At 40.3% G+C, this 16,992-nt stretch overlaps 1 long non-coding RNA gene across 2 annotated transcripts; it reads left to right on the forward strand.

Annotated features, from left to right (window-relative positions):
* The first annotated feature begins 681 nt into the window (after positions 1–681).
* Positions 682–11,619, forward strand: LOC109615791. Of its 2 annotated transcripts, none has more exons than XR_002196787.2 (3): positions 682–762; positions 11,121–11,336; positions 11,533–11,619. It is a non-coding gene; the product is annotated as an uncharacterized LOC109615791 (long non-coding RNA). The 2 variants fall into 2 exon arrangements; XR_002196786.2 differs by having other exon boundaries at positions 744–826.
* The last annotated feature ends 5,373 nt before the right edge of the window (positions 11,620–16,992 follow it).

Consider the following 16,992-nt stretch of genomic DNA (forward strand, 5'->3'; position numbering starts at 1 on the left):
AGGTATCTAAAAACAGAGAAGGTTTCAGTTTCACCTAGTGAATACGATATCATGTTATGTGTAGCTATAAGGTTAGACATAAAGGGTGGCTTAGGTTAAGGGTGGTTTTATGTTTGTGTTAGGTAGGTTCTACATTACCTAATTGGCCAATATTTGCTGGCTCTGTCCTATATCATCTAGTTTCTAGCTCTGTTCTACAGTCTATCATCTGGTTGGCCATTATATACTGAGTTGGGGAGTAACCCATTACAAAAACACAGTAACTTTAATCTGTTACAATACGAGGTAAAATGCTGTAATCGGATTACTTTTGAAAAAATTATGATTACTTCTTGTATTACTTCAATTGAATAAGTGAGCAAAACTATTTTGACTCGTTGCATGTTAGATTTTTCAATTTAATGTTTAAAAAACTAAAACAAATAACTGTTGCGCGTCTCAGTTCTTGTGTGTGTGATCATCATGTACGCGAGGAAAGGCAGGGGCGCATAATCATAATTAGACTGATGAGGCGCAAATTTATTTTCTTCGGGTATGGCTGGAAAAAACAGATTATCCCTAAAATCATATTAGCCGACCCATATTAAATGTGATTTAGCTAGTAACTATCGACACATCTTTCTCAGAACAATGATAGGCGCGATACCTGGTGTTTTATCTTTTTTCATATAGGACTTGTTTAGAAGATTAGCCAACTTTTTGATAGACAGCTGTTAACATGGCACTTCCTTCTAGATAAAACATGGAGTTCGAGGAGGAAAGGTGAGTCCGGTAGCCCTCCGCCAAGGGATGGTGATTTGCATTTGATAAAACCAACTCCATACAGGTAGGAAATGTGATTCTGCTTGCTCTGGATCTCAGGAAAGTGCAATCATTGGTTGTAATTGTCTGCTAACGATATTGACTTTAAATTGAGTGCAGGTGCAAATCACAGTTTATTTCCTTAATTTGCGTTTTAAAAATCCGTCGCTGGTGGCTCGAGTAATCGCAGGTTACGTGTGCGGTTGTTTATGGCGTGAAATCAGTACGAGACGAACCTCTGTAAAAACCTCTGTACTTGCAAAAAAGATGTCTCTGTAGAAAAGATTTGCCAACATGTAAAAAAGATGTGTGTCTCTGTACAAAAGATCTGCAAACCTGTAGAAAATTATTTGTGTCTTTGTAAAAAAACATGTGTTTCTGTAGAAAAGATCTGCTAACCTGTAGAAAAATATTTGTGTCTCTCTAGAGAGATATTCGCAAACCTGTTGAAAAATATTTGTGTCTCTGTACAAGGAGGTGGGACCAGCTCAGGCAAAACCATCACATCCAATCAAATAATGCCATTTGTATGTCAAATCCATGTTTAGGATCTAGCCACAACCATGTGCCCTTAAGTTTGAATTCATGTTAGCTACTAGTTACTGGCTCAGTTCTATATCACCTGGTTGGCCAGTATGTGCTGGCTCTGTTCTATATCACCTGGTTGGCCAGTATCTGCTGGCTCTGTTCTATATCACCTGGTTGTCCAGTATATGCTGGCTCTGTTCTATATCACTTAGCTGGCCAGTATCTGCTGGCTCTGTTCTATATAACCTGGTTGTCCAGTATATGATGGCTCTGTTTTATATCACCTGGTTGGCCATTATCAGCTGGCTCTGATCTACATCTCCTGGTTGGCCATTATCAGCTGGCTCTGATCTACATCACCTGGTTGGCCTGTATCAGCTGGCTCTGTTCTATATCACCTGGTTGGTCAGTATCTGCTGGCTCTGTTCTATATCACTTGGTTGGCCAGTATCTGCTGGCCAATGCATGGAATTCCAACTGGGAAGTTACTTTATGGATTACATCACAGATCCTTTTGGGACAGACTTTGGTCTTTGCTGGGGCAAAAGTATGGCCAGTGACAACAGTTATGAATGGATTATTAAAAGAATCTGACAGGAAAGTGCTATTTCAAAAGTGTCAAAGTAAGATTAGAATGTTTACTTGAAAAGTGTATTCACCTTATAGTAATTACCTTGTGTTCTGTGAATCTTTGTGACTACTTTTTGAAACATAAACACCTTGATATGATTCTACAAACTCTTTCAACATCATGAATCCATGTACGATCAGTGAACCCACAAACATACACACACACACACTAGATAAGCTGAATGCTAAGTATAAAGAATGACATGAACATGAAAATAGATCAGTGTAACTCAGCCTAGTGCCTTCACCCAGACTGGGGGACATGATGACTAAACTGTAAGTAGAGACCAATGTGTCGCTGTCTGAAACTGAACATCAAATGTCATGACCTGATGGAGTGGTTAGGGAATTTGGTGATTAAACATACTGTGAGACAGATTACTGTTGACTGCAAGTGTAGCAGACAGGGTGTGTCCAGACATCTGGGTGTTAAGCATTTGTGTGTTATTAGCCATCAGACTGTCTAAATACTGACTCTAGCAACCAACAAGGCTGAAAGGGCCATATTGGTCTGTTGACCGACTATCAGTTTCTCGTGAACATACCGAGAGGAAGCACACAGGTCAGCAGTTTAATGACGGCGTAATGCACACATACAAACTGATTATTACTAACTTTCATCCTGGAGGGTTTTTGTTATTTTATGCAGTATCATTTAGATTTTCTATTGTTGCTATAACGTGATTAATAGGAAGTCAGTCATATGGCAAACTTATCTCTCTTTGGTTACATTTATGTTTTGATTCTGCTTGTTATCTCTGATTCAGGGTTTTGCGTAGCTTCACACATGAACAGTTGAGGGCAGGCTTAAATCCTACTTTTCTTATGAGCTACAAAGTCCAGTAACAGAGTGAATCTCCACTCTCATGTTTTGAGGGGGGAGAAAAGGTACACAAAACATTTTTAGAGGTTTTTCATTAGCATAGGGGTTAGGGTTTAGGAAAAGAACATGATATAATTAGGGTGGGGGGTATTTAAATATGATTGATGCTTCATTTGGTTGTGGTCATGAAGAGAGTGGTGGCCCTAAACATTTAAATACATCTCTTTTTAGATGTGTACGTCACACAGAAGGTTTCAAGGGCAATAATAATATGATAAAAAAGACTGAATTGGTGAGAAAATGTCAATGCACATGGAATATTTTAAGTTACTGTATTTTCAATAACTCAAAAAGGGGGGACTTGGATGTCTCAGATGTTGACTGGATTTATACAGCTACCAGACTGACTTCACCAGTTAAACTGAACTGGACAGAAGCTCAGATGGTCACTGACTGGCATTCAAATTGAGCCTGTTTCGGATGTAACTCTGCTGTTCAGAGAAAACCTGATATATGGCTTGACATGACCATCTTGTGGTTAGACAGCTATGTATCACAACAAAAAGTGTGTGTAAGAAGTATGTTGCTGATGTGTTTTGTGTACCAAATACACTTGTTGTTTTGCTGAAGACCAGTGGGGCTCCTCTAATCTTGGTAGTGTTCTACCCATTTTACCACTACATGGAGCAGTCCTTTGATCACATCCCAGCCATATATATTACGCCTGACCTGTCTTAGTTACCAGTGCAAGTGTTAAGGACCGATAGTAGGCTGTGTTGACCATGCAAACTGGCAGGCCGTGTGTGACCTTCATACCAAGGCCTAGATAACACAAAGGCAAAGAGGCTTGCATGGTACCACTCTTTGTCAGCAGTCATCAGCAGACTTGATGTGTGGAGAAGTGGTTTATAATGACACTCGAACAACAGACTGCGGTCGTTCTGACAGCGGAAGCATGACTTTTTCAATCGGCATACTCTCTGATAGTCCAAACAATTGTTTAGTGTTTCTTTTTTGTTATGGACCTTTAAAACAAAATATTTGTGGTTATTTTGACCCTAGACAAAAACAAAAATGTAATCTACATTAATGAAATAGATTTATTTAATTTAATACATTTTTTTAAGTCTAGGTTTAATTATATTAATACCACTAGAGGGTGCTAGGAGACCTTTATCAGTGACTATTCCCAAACCGACAGATCTTCCAGAGATGCGGATCCCTATGTTTTCTGCAAGACAGTACTTTTCTGTGCCCTGTGTGTTATGTCTGTTAAAAACACATTCAAAATCAAAATCACTTTATATTTGTCTTCACACAAATCTGTCTGTGGTATACAAGTTCTGCCAATGGTACGAATATTTGGTAGAAGTGGGGTCTGCTCAGAGACCAGGCGTCAAACTATTGTGAGAATCTCATGATAATATTGTCTGCCTAATGACCAGAGGTGACTGATCATTAGGGGCAGGTGGGGCTGTGTAGCAGCAGCTACATGACTTAATTCCCAAAGTCATCAGAAAGTTTGCCCAGAAGAAGAACCGCCGTGCCACCTTTCTCTTCAAGTGAGCCCTCAGCCTTGGTGAGTGAAAGCATATTTTATCATCCTGCCTTTGTGGTGCTCGTTCGTGCATTGGTCGTACTTTTGTGCTGGATCGATTGATATAGATGTTGACGAGTGTCAGTGTGTCCATGCTTATCTATTAAGGTTGTTGTCATAGAATGGATCTGTATCCCTAAAAAGTTGTCTTTCTGCTTTGTTGTGGCCTTCAGTGGTGTTGAGCTCATTGCTGTTCGCATATGGCCCTGTAGGCACATTGGTTCTGAGCTTGGTTGCATTCCTAATTTAGGTTTGTAAATGTGACAGTGGTAATTTTACATGTGTTTTAGAGAGAAAGAGAGCAATTACACAAGAAGGTCTCTCTCTCTCTCTCTCCAGTATGTGTACTACAACACCTGGTAGAAGCAAGCCGCTCTGTCGTTAAAAGTGTTTTGTGGAGCCACACTGTTTGTTGATGTGTTAAATAAACACATCAGTAGCTAGAGGGAGTTTTGTAGCTTTACTGGTTTGTATCCTATATTTTGAAATGGTTTGTGCCCCACAAATGTTATAAAAACACCACTGCTGATGACTAAGCTATAAATTCCACAGATTACTTAAGTGACTATGCATTTGGAAATCTCAGACAGATATTCATTTGAAACCAGTTTTCTCTGGATGCGTAATATGAAGAAGTACATAACTTCAGAGGGAGGCTGCTGGAGTCACCGTGGCCTGAAAAACAGATCACATGCACAGTTGGAGCACCTTATTTTCTCGCACATGGTTAAATGGGTTATAACTATGACTGTGTAGAGAATCTGAAGTAGCATTACTCCGCTACATTGTTAAATACAGTTAAAAGAGCTCATAAATGTCAGTCGATGCATACGGTAGAAACCTGCAAAGACCCTCAAAATCTACAAATAGTGTTTATTTATGTATATTATCTGAAAAGTAGTTAAATATACAGTGCCTATTAAAAAAGTCCAATCAGATTCATCAGATTCATTAACTCAAATTATGATTTTGCAAAATAGCAAAATTATACTCTATATTAAAAATACAAAGTCTCCCTCCAAGCCCCCGTTCAGAAAACAGTTGTATATTACCTTCAAATATCAAAACCAGCACATCACTCAATGAATACTCTCCATAATGTAATGTATGATGTTGCAGCATTGTCAGAGGCTTGGGCACTTGTCAGGAAAGAAGGGAAAATAAATGGAGCAATGTATCCAATGGAAGACTTGTGACATGACTTTAAGAGCATTGTCGGTTGATGCTCCTCAATGATGTTGACGAGTTGTCCGATACGGCCAAATCTAGGTGTGCAAAATCTACCCCTACAGACTACAGCTGTACTTACTACAAACTATTCACTCATGGTCAGTGGAGATGTAGTTATAGTATTTCAGCCCAAAAAATAAATATATATATATCATTTTATTTCACATGTAACCTGCCACTGGCCCATTGGCCCTGCTGTTGTTTCACAAGCAAATCTGCCAGTGCGATTCAATTCCCCCTGCCTGGTTTGGAGCACGGACACCTGTTTGTACTTATTCCCCTCACCTGTATTCCTGATTACTGTCCCTATCAAGGTTCCTTCTTCCCCCGTGTCTTGTCGGGCGTTCTTGATGATTCTTTTCCTTTTGTAATGCTGTCCTTTTCTTGTCTTCTTTTAGTTATGTTACGTCTTTGTCCTTTTTACTAAAAGTCCTCCATTCTCCCTGTGCCTGTGTCCTGCCTCCTGCAAGCAACATTAACCCGTTGATCCTTGTTGTTCTGTAACATACGTTGGTAATATGAGAGTTAGGTGTCTTTGGGATGTTTTAATCCTTAATAATTTGTGAATTCGTTTTGCCATACGTGCATGCATGCATGCGTGTGTGTGTGTGTGTGTGTGTGTGTGTGCATATGGAAATGTATTTCCGCCACAACTGTCATATGACCAGGCCGGACATCTGTTGCTCTAGTTGTGTCATTAGCTGACCCTAATGACTCTGGTGTGATCAGCTTCAACCTTCACTCTTTCCCCCTTAACCAATCACAAAGCTGCTCACTGCTCTTCACTGCAGTTGAGTAACAGCACAACCCCACCTACCAGGATATTTGGTCTCTAAGAAGTCTTTGACATTGCGTGGGTGTTTGGGTGCATGTGTGTGTGTTTGGGTGTGTGTTATTGCATGGTTGAGTGACTGTTCTGGTGAGTGGGTGCATGGATGCATTTGTTAATGGGGTGTCAACTCGAGTGGTAGGCCCATCTGTTGCTTTTTCAGTGAGGTTATCAATAAAACCAGGTGAGCGTTTTTTATGGCACATATACACGCCAAGTCTATATTGTTTTTCAACTGTTAGTTTGTACAGGACACGCCCCGTGCTCCGTTTAATAGAAAAGGAACCTACGGGGTGTTCCGTGCATGTGCAGGCGGCTTCGGGTGGTCCAGTGATCTAAGCCACTGTCTCCAGTGCCCGTGTGTAACTGGAGCCTGGGTTTGAATGAAGCCCACTGCTCTTACAGCCAAACACTGCCCTCTGTCTTTCATCTCCACTAATGGGTGTTCTTCTGTCATGAGACGATTTCCACAACAAATTACAGCTCCGGAAAAAGTTAAGAGACCACTGCATCTTTTTCTTTCCTTTCCAGAAAAGTTGAAAAGGACGGTTTTGAGTGAGGAACAGAAGGGTTAAAATTAAGAGACCACTGCAAATGTAATGCTTCTGTTCCTCACTCAAAACCTTCCTTTTCAACTTTTCTGGAAAGGAAAGAAAAAGGTGCAGTGGTCTCTTCATTTTTTTTACGGAGCTGCATACGTTACGGAAACGTTCATAGGACCTGTTGCAGTTTGCTGGGTTCTGCTTGCCTATGTCACGTGACTGTCTGTTTGTTTTTGTGTGTGTGAGTGTGTGTGTGTGTGTGTGTGTGATATGATGGGAGCACAGCTGGAGGTCTGTCTCAGGGTTTGTTTGTGTACTTTGTCTGAAGTGGAGGAAGGGCTTATTTTAATGGGCCTGGATGGCTTGCTGGTTCTACCATAACACACTGTTTAATTTTCCACGGACAGGAAAACCATTTGTGTGTTTTTGTTTTCATCATGAAAGATAGATAAGGAGACTGACAAACAAGTCAAGGGGAGACATGTAGAACGGTATTGTTTACTACACACACGTCTGTCCCAGTCTAGTACACAGATATACACACACACCACGCTCTACCTATATTGTACCGGCAAAAACCCTGTCCACGTATCATAAAAAAACCAAGTTGAAGCTCAGATATTATAAAATTGAACTGTTAAGGTTAAAAGAGTTGTGAACAAAACACAAAGACACAAATGAGAACTCCATTGAACTCGATTTTTTTTCGTTTGCTTATTTTCAGCACTAGGCTTAATGCTTTAAAGCTTGAAGCCCGGCTTGCAAATTGTCCATATATGATTTTTATGAATGTCCAATGAATTCAATAAAGATGCTTTGTGTCTTTATCAGCATGCAATGAACCTACAAAATAGTCTTGGAAAATGTCATATGCCTTTAAGGTAACAATGGGACAGTTATTGGGCACGAAAAATAATGAAATTTCATTTCTTCAAGGAGCTAGAAATATTGAATGTTGCAATATACAAAAAAATATATTCACAAACTTTTGATATTTTTGGACACTCTGCAAGACAAAACAAATTATTTTGTGTAAGCCTAAATGGAATGTCATGTTGTAGCAGTAAGTGACATACTGGAACTTTCTTGACATTATGTGAATGTTGTATAAAAACATTTAAAAAACCTTCCATGTGACTGCATGGTTTTTGTGTTTGCCACTTCCTGAGACAAGTTATGCAAACGTTCAAAGAAGCAACTGCATTTTGCAAGGGTTTGTATTTTTGTGTTCATAAGTGTGTGTGTGTGTGCTTGCATATGTGTTTATGTACAGTATGTGTATGTGATATGGTGGGAAAACAGCAGGAGGTCTGTGTCTGGGTTTGTTTGTGTATTTTGTCTGAAAAAGAGGCAAGGCTTAATTCTATGGGCCTGTGTGGCTGTCTGGTTTTACCATATCCAAAACGCACCCACACGCTCACACATTGTTTATTTTTCCATAGATTATGTCTATTTATTGGATTTTCTTTCACCCCACCTGAAAGAACCACCTGAAAAGAGGATGCAACACAAAGGCATAATGCCCCTGAGAAAGATAGAAGGAGAGACATATAGAAAGACATTATTTACTGTACACTGTCTCTCACAGTTTACATTGAAGGAGAGACATATAGAAAGACATTATTAACTGTACACCGTCCCTCACAGTTTACATTGAAGGAGAGACATATAGAAAGACATTATTTACTGTACACTGTCTCTCACAGTTTACATTCTGTCTAGGTCTAGAACACGCATGCACACTGTTGTGACACTGTTGACTGAATAATCAGAAATCCATGGTCCCTATCCCCTAACCCTAACCATAAGCCTAAACGTGAAAGGTAATACCTAAATATAAATGTTTGATTCTACCACAAGGACATTTTGTTTTTCAGAGAGGGATCTGGCAAAAACAATATATATATTTATTGCTGGTATTTTTGCCCATTCCTCCATGCAGATCTCCTCTAGAGCAGTGATGTTTTTGGGCTGTCGCTGGGCAACACAGACTTTCAACTCGCTCCAAAGATTTTCTATGGGGTTGAGATCTGGTGACTGGCTAGGCCACTTCAGGACCTTGAAATGCTTCTTACGAAGCCACTCCTTTGTTGCCCGGGCAGTGTGTTTGGGATAATTGTCATGCTGAAAGACCCAGCCACATTTCATCTTCAGTGCCCTTGATGAAAATCACACGATACATGGCCCCATTCATTCTTTCCTTTACACTGATCAGTCGTCCTGGTCCCTTTGCAGAAAAACAGCCCCAAAGCATAGATGTTTCCACCCCCATGCTTCACAGTAGGTATGGTGTTCTTTGGAAGCAACTCAGCATTCGTTCTCCTCCAAACACAATGAGTGGAGTTTTTACCAAAAAGTTATATTTTGGTTTCATCTGACCATATGACATTCTCCAACTCCTCTTCTGGACCATCCAACTGCTCTCTAGCAAACCTCAGACGGGCCTGGACATGTACTGGCTTAAGCAGGGGGACACATCTGGCACTGCAGGATTTGAGTCCCTGGCAGCGTAGTGTGTTACTGATGGTAGCCTTTGTTACTTTGGTCCCAGCTCTCTGCAGGTCATTCACTAGGTCCCCCCGTGTGGTTCTGGGATTTTTACTCACCGTTCTTGTGATAATTTTGACCCCAAGGGGTGAGATCTTGCGTGTAGCCCCGGATCGAGGGAGATTATCAGTGGTCTTGTATGTCTTCCATTTTCTTATAATTGCTCCCACAGTTGACTTCTTCACACCAAGCTGCTTACCTATTGCAGATTCAGTCTTCCCAGCCTGGTGCAGGTCTACAATTTTGTTTCTGTTGTCCTTTGACAGCTCTTTGGTCTTGGCCATAGTGGAGTTTGGAGTGTGACTGTTTGAGGTTGTGGACAGGTGTCTTTTATACTGATAACAAGTTCAAACAGGTTCCATTCATACAGGTAACGAGTGGAGGACAGAGGAGCCTCTTAAAGAAGTTACAGGTCTGTGAGAGCCAGAAATCTTGCTTGTTTGTAGGTGACCAACACAATCTTGAGGCCATTTTTGGAGAGATATCCACTCTCCGCGGGTACCCCGTAAATCGGAATCATTTAGGCAATCTTGCCAGTTTTACCCAGTTAGGGGTAGAGCAAGTCCATTACGAGAACTCTTGAGCAGTTTGGGAGTTCTGGAAACTAAACTGCTGCATTTTATTTCATCTGGACAGATCGGCCAGCAGCCAATATTTTTCTCTTCATTTTTTAATCTGCTGAAGTCCTGCTATAGCCGGCTAAGGAAAGCCCTGGCTGTCCTCTACCTACACATGTAAACACCCCATCCAAGCAGAGTTTAATCCACCTTGTTTCCTCCATATTCCGAATGTTTAGTCAGGCCTAGTTTCAATGGAACCTCAGAGAAAGGAAAATGACAAACTGGAGCCAATGTTTGCTTTTCCACGTAGGCCCTAATCGCCGTATTTCCAAATAAAGCATTGACCCATCCATATAACTAATCAAGGCTACCCACACATCCCCACACATTTAATATCCTTTACGATTATTATTTCTATTCTGAGTGTATTTTGTTAATGCATATTTGAGACATTTTGTTATGTAATGAAAACAGACATAGCTTTTTCTACTTCATGGGGCGCCTCAAGTCTCATCTGTTATAGTCAAATGTCAAATTAATTAAGCCCTACTTCCTTTCTCTTACCAGTAACAACATCATAGAGCAGCCCAGAGCAGGGCTGTGTTCAACTCTTGCCAGTAACAACATCAGAGCAATCCGGAGGAGGCTTAAGGCCCAGACCGGGGTCTCTCACTCTCCCTAACACACTCTCTTTTCTTTTCCCTGATGCCCTATTTCCTTCTCTATCATGTCCGAACCTGTGCCCAGATGCAACAGCGTGTGTACGTCCGTAGTTTTGACAGCGTTTGACCCATCCTCCATGTGTCTTTGTGCGGTCTTAGTCAAATGCGATGTACCTGAGGCGGCACTGTGTGTGCATATTATAGAGTCTGTGTTAGAAAGAGATATTTAGGTGTGACCTTCACAATATTTCACTTACACCTGTCCTTCGCCCGGAGCAAGACATGAGGAACATGAGATCAGTGCCACTGCTTTCTAGTATGGCGACTAGCATGTTAACTAGTACTGATAGGATTATAACCCTTTCCTGCAGGTGCTCAAACTTGGCCGCCAACCAACACTGACCTGCCACTAACCTCTGTGCTGCAGTCCGTCCCAGCAGCAAACGGCCTCGTCACCCTTTAGGCTGTGGAACAGAGGGACCCTGTGGATGTCCCCTCACCATCCTCCACACTTCGGTGGATCTACCAGCCGCTCCTTGTGGTGTCACTCGTCTGACAGCTAGCAATCAACCCTTTTCCATTCCATGGTAAAAGTCTGTAGCTGATGGACCAGCTCAAGTTGCTGATCTATTCACCCCAGACTGTATTTCTAACAAAGCCTGAAGTTAATAATAAGCCCAGTGAATTATGTTCTTTCTACACAAATGGATTTCCAGAATTGTTTTGATTGAATACAATCAATATTAATCCATCATATTAATGAGTGCATTTTTTATTTCACAGATTCATCTGTCTTGGTCGTTTGTCATACAAAGCTCCCTTGTGGATGTAAGGAAACGACTGTGAATTCTGAGCACGCTGCACCATCAGGATCTTTTTCCAGAGTTACACTGCACTTCAGGTTAAATAATGACGTTTCCAATAACTGGTTGAAGTGTTTTTACATCAATTCGTACCATACACGATGGCTTCCTATGCAGAAAGCAATGACTTGAATCATACTGCAGTGTTCAATATTTGCAAACAGAATGTTCAAATACACGTTATCCTTTGTTTCCTGTGAAGTGTATGATTGCTGGTTCTCTTTAATCTTGTGGAATAAACGACAGTCAACAGACCACTAACATGTGACTTTATTTTGGTGCCTCGATTTTCTACATTACAGAAAGGCGGGGTGGGTGGGGCGGGGGTCATTATAACCACGCTTGAATTGGCTGCAGTGTGCTGTCGGACAGACGTGAGTAAACAGCGATGTTGAGCAGTTCTGTGTAAATGGCTCGGTCATTAAGACTGATAGGCTTTCTGTAGAAACCACAGATAGATGGGAAATGATGACATAACTTTTTTCATTGCAGGGGTGTGGCATCATTGGCGGGTATTATGAGCTACTATTTATTGTGTTCCTTGCCTTCTTTAGTAAAATAGGTGTTTGTACTCAAAATGTTTAGTTTTTATATCAAACTGTTACTATGAAGTTAAAATACAGATTCTCAGCTTTTATTTGAGGCTATTAGTGTTTGAAAATAATTACATATTCCATCCCTGATTGGTGGTCCATCCTTACTCAGATCATCAATTATTAGTCTATTATAATTAGATAAAATGTTGGCAAAATTAAGAAAATGTTTCACCTCATCTTAATAGGCGTGAATTCTAGGATTTGTAGCTTTTACACAAAAATGGCTTTATAATATATTTTATTTACCGTTTTAGGGTGTTATTTGAACCTCATGTGTTTGAAATATCATCAAGAAAACAGAAATAACATTTGACAGCACCGGGCCTTTAAATCAGTGTCTCATCAGGCACCAGCACTCTCTTCTTCCTCAGACAACATTCTCAATGTAAAAAAAAGAGTGAGCAAGTATGGGTATGTAGGTGTGACAAGAGGTTGAGAAGAGAAGAGCGGATGTTAGTGATTGCAGTTGCTGGTTACATAATCATAAAGTCAATACATTTTTCTGGCGTCTGTGGATGACACTGAATCTCTTTGTTTCAAACACTACACCGAGGTAAAAATAGGAAATAGAATGTCAGATATGTAACAACATTATGTAACGATATACAGGTTCTGTAATGTCTCTGAGAAGCATTTGGGTATCGGAAGTGACCGTAGCAAGGAAAGAAAAACATGTGGACGATGCGGACAAGTGGCACTGCTCTCTGCGGGATTCCAGGGAGATGAGCGATAATTATTTAGAGTAAAGTGACGCACTGTTCTCCGCTGTACAGCTAATGTTTTCAACACATTATTCATCAAGACATTCATGTTCACAGCACAGGGGTCTGCCCGAGGGGTTGCTGTCTGCACAGTTAAACATGTCGCAAAAGCTACTCGCAAACACCACGTTTCCTACTTGAATCCTTAGGTTCACCTCAACGTTTATCAAATTATGAACCCTGTTTGTGTCTGTTTGTCTTAATTCTTTTAAAAAATTTAGTCAATCATAAACGCTTACCTGGGAGGTTGCCCTCACACTTGACTTAAGTGACTTCCTGGTTACGTCCATGACAACCAAAGTTAATTCTTGGTTCTTGACGGAAAGCTTATTTTGAAAGGAGTTTCAGGACCCAGCGTGTGGCCTTAACAGCCACCATCAATGGCTACCTATGCAGAAAGCAATGACTTGAAACATACTGCAGTGTTCAATATTTGCAAACAGGATGTTCAAATACGCATTGTCCTTTGTTTCCTGTGAAGTGTATGATTGCTGGTTCTCTTTAATCTTGTGGAATAAACGACAGTCAACAGAACGTGATCTGTGACCACTAACATGTGACTTTATTTTCTACATTTGAGAAAGGTGAGTGGGGTGGGGGGGGGGGGGCAGTGTGGGGCCTTACCAGTCAGGACCTAGGAAGGTGCCTTTATTAACACTTGACATATAAGACTTCCTGATTACGTCCATGACAACCAAACTTAATTCTTGGTTCTTGACAGAAAGCTTCTTTGTCTGTCTTTGAAAGGAGTTTCAGGACACAGCGTGGGGCCTTAACAGTCACCACCAAGCAGATTTAATGAGCGGTGTTGAATGTCAAGTGAGGCTTCATGGGTCATGACAGCATCTTTTTTATTAACACTCAAATAGCAAAATGACAGGCTGCTTTGGATTAATTTCCACAATCAAATTCAGATAATTAGCTAAGTAAGTAGAAAATGCGTAGAAAACCCATACTGAAAAGCAAACATTATTTTTATCTCAACATCTACAGTGAAGAGGCAACTCCGGGGTTGCTGGCCCTTCTAGGCAGAGTTGCAAAGAAAAAGCTTTCTTAAATTGGGTTCAACACTGTGCTCCAAAATTCCTTGGTATCTTGTTATCATAATGCCCAGCAGACATATGAGGAACCTAATGCCAGAGGCACCAAAGCAACCTCCTGAAATCACCTCCTAAAATCACTGAAGCTCCTCTATGATTGACTGTTGGGTAGCTGTTCTGTTCTTTGAAGGCTTCATTTTTTTTTCTGTAAAAAATTTATAAATAATTGGTCTCATCTGCCCACAGGCGACTGTGACGTATTTAGTGGTGTTTTTTATGACTCTCTCAGCAGAGGGGTCATCTTAGGTCTCCTACCAAACAAAACCTTTTCATTGAGCTGGCGATGAATGGTACAAGTTGAATCTGTTGAAATTTAGTAGGTCAGCTTGAATCTCATGTCCAATACTCATTATGGGACACATATTTTTAAAAACAAGATAATTTATAATTGTACGTGTTAAAACTGGCTGAATAAGTGATTTTCATATTGCAGGCTGCTGCAACTCACCACAGGTTTCCTGATTTAAGCAAGAAATCTTCATTAAGGTCAATATATAAAAAAGGGGTTGTTATATCCCTTTTTTGTTAAAGGCCTTACTAATGCTTGTGTGAAGTGAACTTGTACTAACCAGCTTCCAAATTCAAGCTGAACATCTGACCTGATGGAACCAATCACATCTGTTTCTCACTCACGCAGTTCTCTCTCTTCTGTTCAGTGGAACCAATCACATCTGTTTCTCACTCACACAGTTCTCTTCTGTTCAGTGGAAGCAATCAATATTAACAGGCTAGCTTCGAAAAGATGTCAACCCTCAGCCACAGCCGCTCTGTGAATTACTCGATTCATCTGTGAATGACTCAACAGTATTGACTGCTATAACTCACTAGTTAGCCTGTTATTTACAAACGGCAGCAGACCCTGAAACAATTATTTCTCACACTTAACGGTCAAGCAGATAGGCTTGCTGTGGATATACAGTGGATATAAAAAGTCTACACACCCCTGTTAAAATGCCAGGTTCTTGTGATGTAAAAGAACGAGACAAAGATAAATCATGTCAGAATCTTTTCCACTTTTAATGTGACCTATAATGTGAACAATTCAATTGAAAAACAAGCTGAAATCTTGGAGGGGGAAAAATGAAAAAATAAATGTTTACAATAACCTGGTTGCATAAGCTACTGGGGGTGTGGCTGTGTTCAGAATTAACCAATCTCATTCAAACTCATTTTAAATAGAAGTCAATACACACCTATCATCATTTAAAGTGACTCTGATTAATCACAAATAAAGTTTAGCAGTTCTAGTAGGACTTGCATCTCAGAGCAAAAGCCATGGTCCGCAGAGAGCTTGTAAAGCATCAGAGGGATCTCATTGTTGAAAGATAACAGTCAGGAGAAGGGTACAAAATAATTTCCAAAGAATTAGATATAGCATGGAACACAGTGAAAACAGTCATCATCAAGTGGAGAAAATAAGGCACAACAGAGACATTACCAAGGACTTGATGTCCATCCAAAATGTATGAAAAGATGAGAAGAAAATTGGTCAGGGAGGCTTCGAAGAGGCCTACAGCAATATTAAAGGAACAGCAGGAATTTCTGGCAAGTACTGGGTCTGTGCTACATGTGACAACAATCTCCCATATTCTTCTTATGAATGGGCTATGGGGTAGGATGGCAAGGCGGGTTTGGGTTAGGGTCAAGACGGGTTAGGGTCTTACAAAGAAAAACATCCAAGCCCGGCTGAAGTTTGCAAAAACAAACATCAAGTCTCCCAAAAGCACGTAGGAAAATGTGTTATGGTCTGATGAAACCAAGGTTTAACTTTTTGGCCATAATTCCAAAAGGTTTGGTGCAAAAACAACACTGCACATCACCCAAAGAACACCATACCCACAGTGAAGCATGGTGGTGGCAGCATCATGCTTTGGGGCTGTTTTTCTTCAGCTGGAACTGGGGCCTTAGTCAGGGTGGAGGGAATTATGAACAGTTCCAAATACCAGGCAATTTTGGCACAAAGCCTTCAGGCTTCCTTTAGAAAGCTGAAGATGAAGTTCACCTTTCAGTACGACAATGACCCAAAGCACACATCCAAATCCACAAAAGCATGGCTTCACCAGAAGAAGATGAACGTTTTGGAATTTCCCAGCCAAAGCCTAGACCTGAATCCAATTGAACAGCTGTGGGGTGATCTGAAGAGAGCTGTGCACAGGAGATGTCCTCGCAATCTGACAGATTTGGAGCACTTTTGCAAAGAAGAGTGGGCAAATATTGTCTCCTACCCAAAAAAACTGAGTGCTGTAATAAAATCAAAAGGTGCTTCAACAAAGTGTTAGTTTAAGGGTGTGCACACTTAAATCAAAGATTTCAGTTTGTTTTCAATTGAATTGTTCACGTTATAGGTCACATTAAAGGTGGAAAAAGTTCTCACATGATTTATCTTTGTCTCATTCTTTTACATCACAAGAACCTGGCATTTTAACAGGGGTGTGTAGACTTTTTATATCCACTGTAGTTCTGAGGAAATGCAAAAATATTTCAGTAAATATGTCAAAACCCTAAAATATGTATTTTGGATTTATAGGTTACTGAATTGTGACGACATCTAATATTTAGCATTGTTGACCATGCAGCGTCCTAAAAATATATAAAAAATTCTCTGTTTATGGCACAGATGACATTAAACAACAAACAATAGCAGTATTCATATTTACTGCTTTCACAGAAAAAGCTGTGATCCAGAGCATTTTATTGTTATTAAATCTAAGCAAAGGAACCTAAATATGCTCCATTCTATGTATTGCTTATTTCAAATGAATTGTTGCTGGTTCTCACATTTTACATCCGTTGATTTATCGAATATTGTTATTTTCCAGCTGATTTTTCATAGGGGTTTAATCAAAAAGAAACCTAGGGCTGACAACAACATTACAGTTGTAGCCAACACCTTTCCCCTTGATTAATGCATAGTTGTCATTTG

Source organism: Esox lucius, chromosome 5 (assembly GCF_011004845.1).
Source record: "Esox lucius isolate fEsoLuc1 chromosome 5, fEsoLuc1.pri, whole genome shotgun sequence".
Taxonomy (NCBI): Eukaryota; Metazoa; Chordata; class Actinopteri; order Esociformes; family Esocidae; genus Esox; species Esox lucius.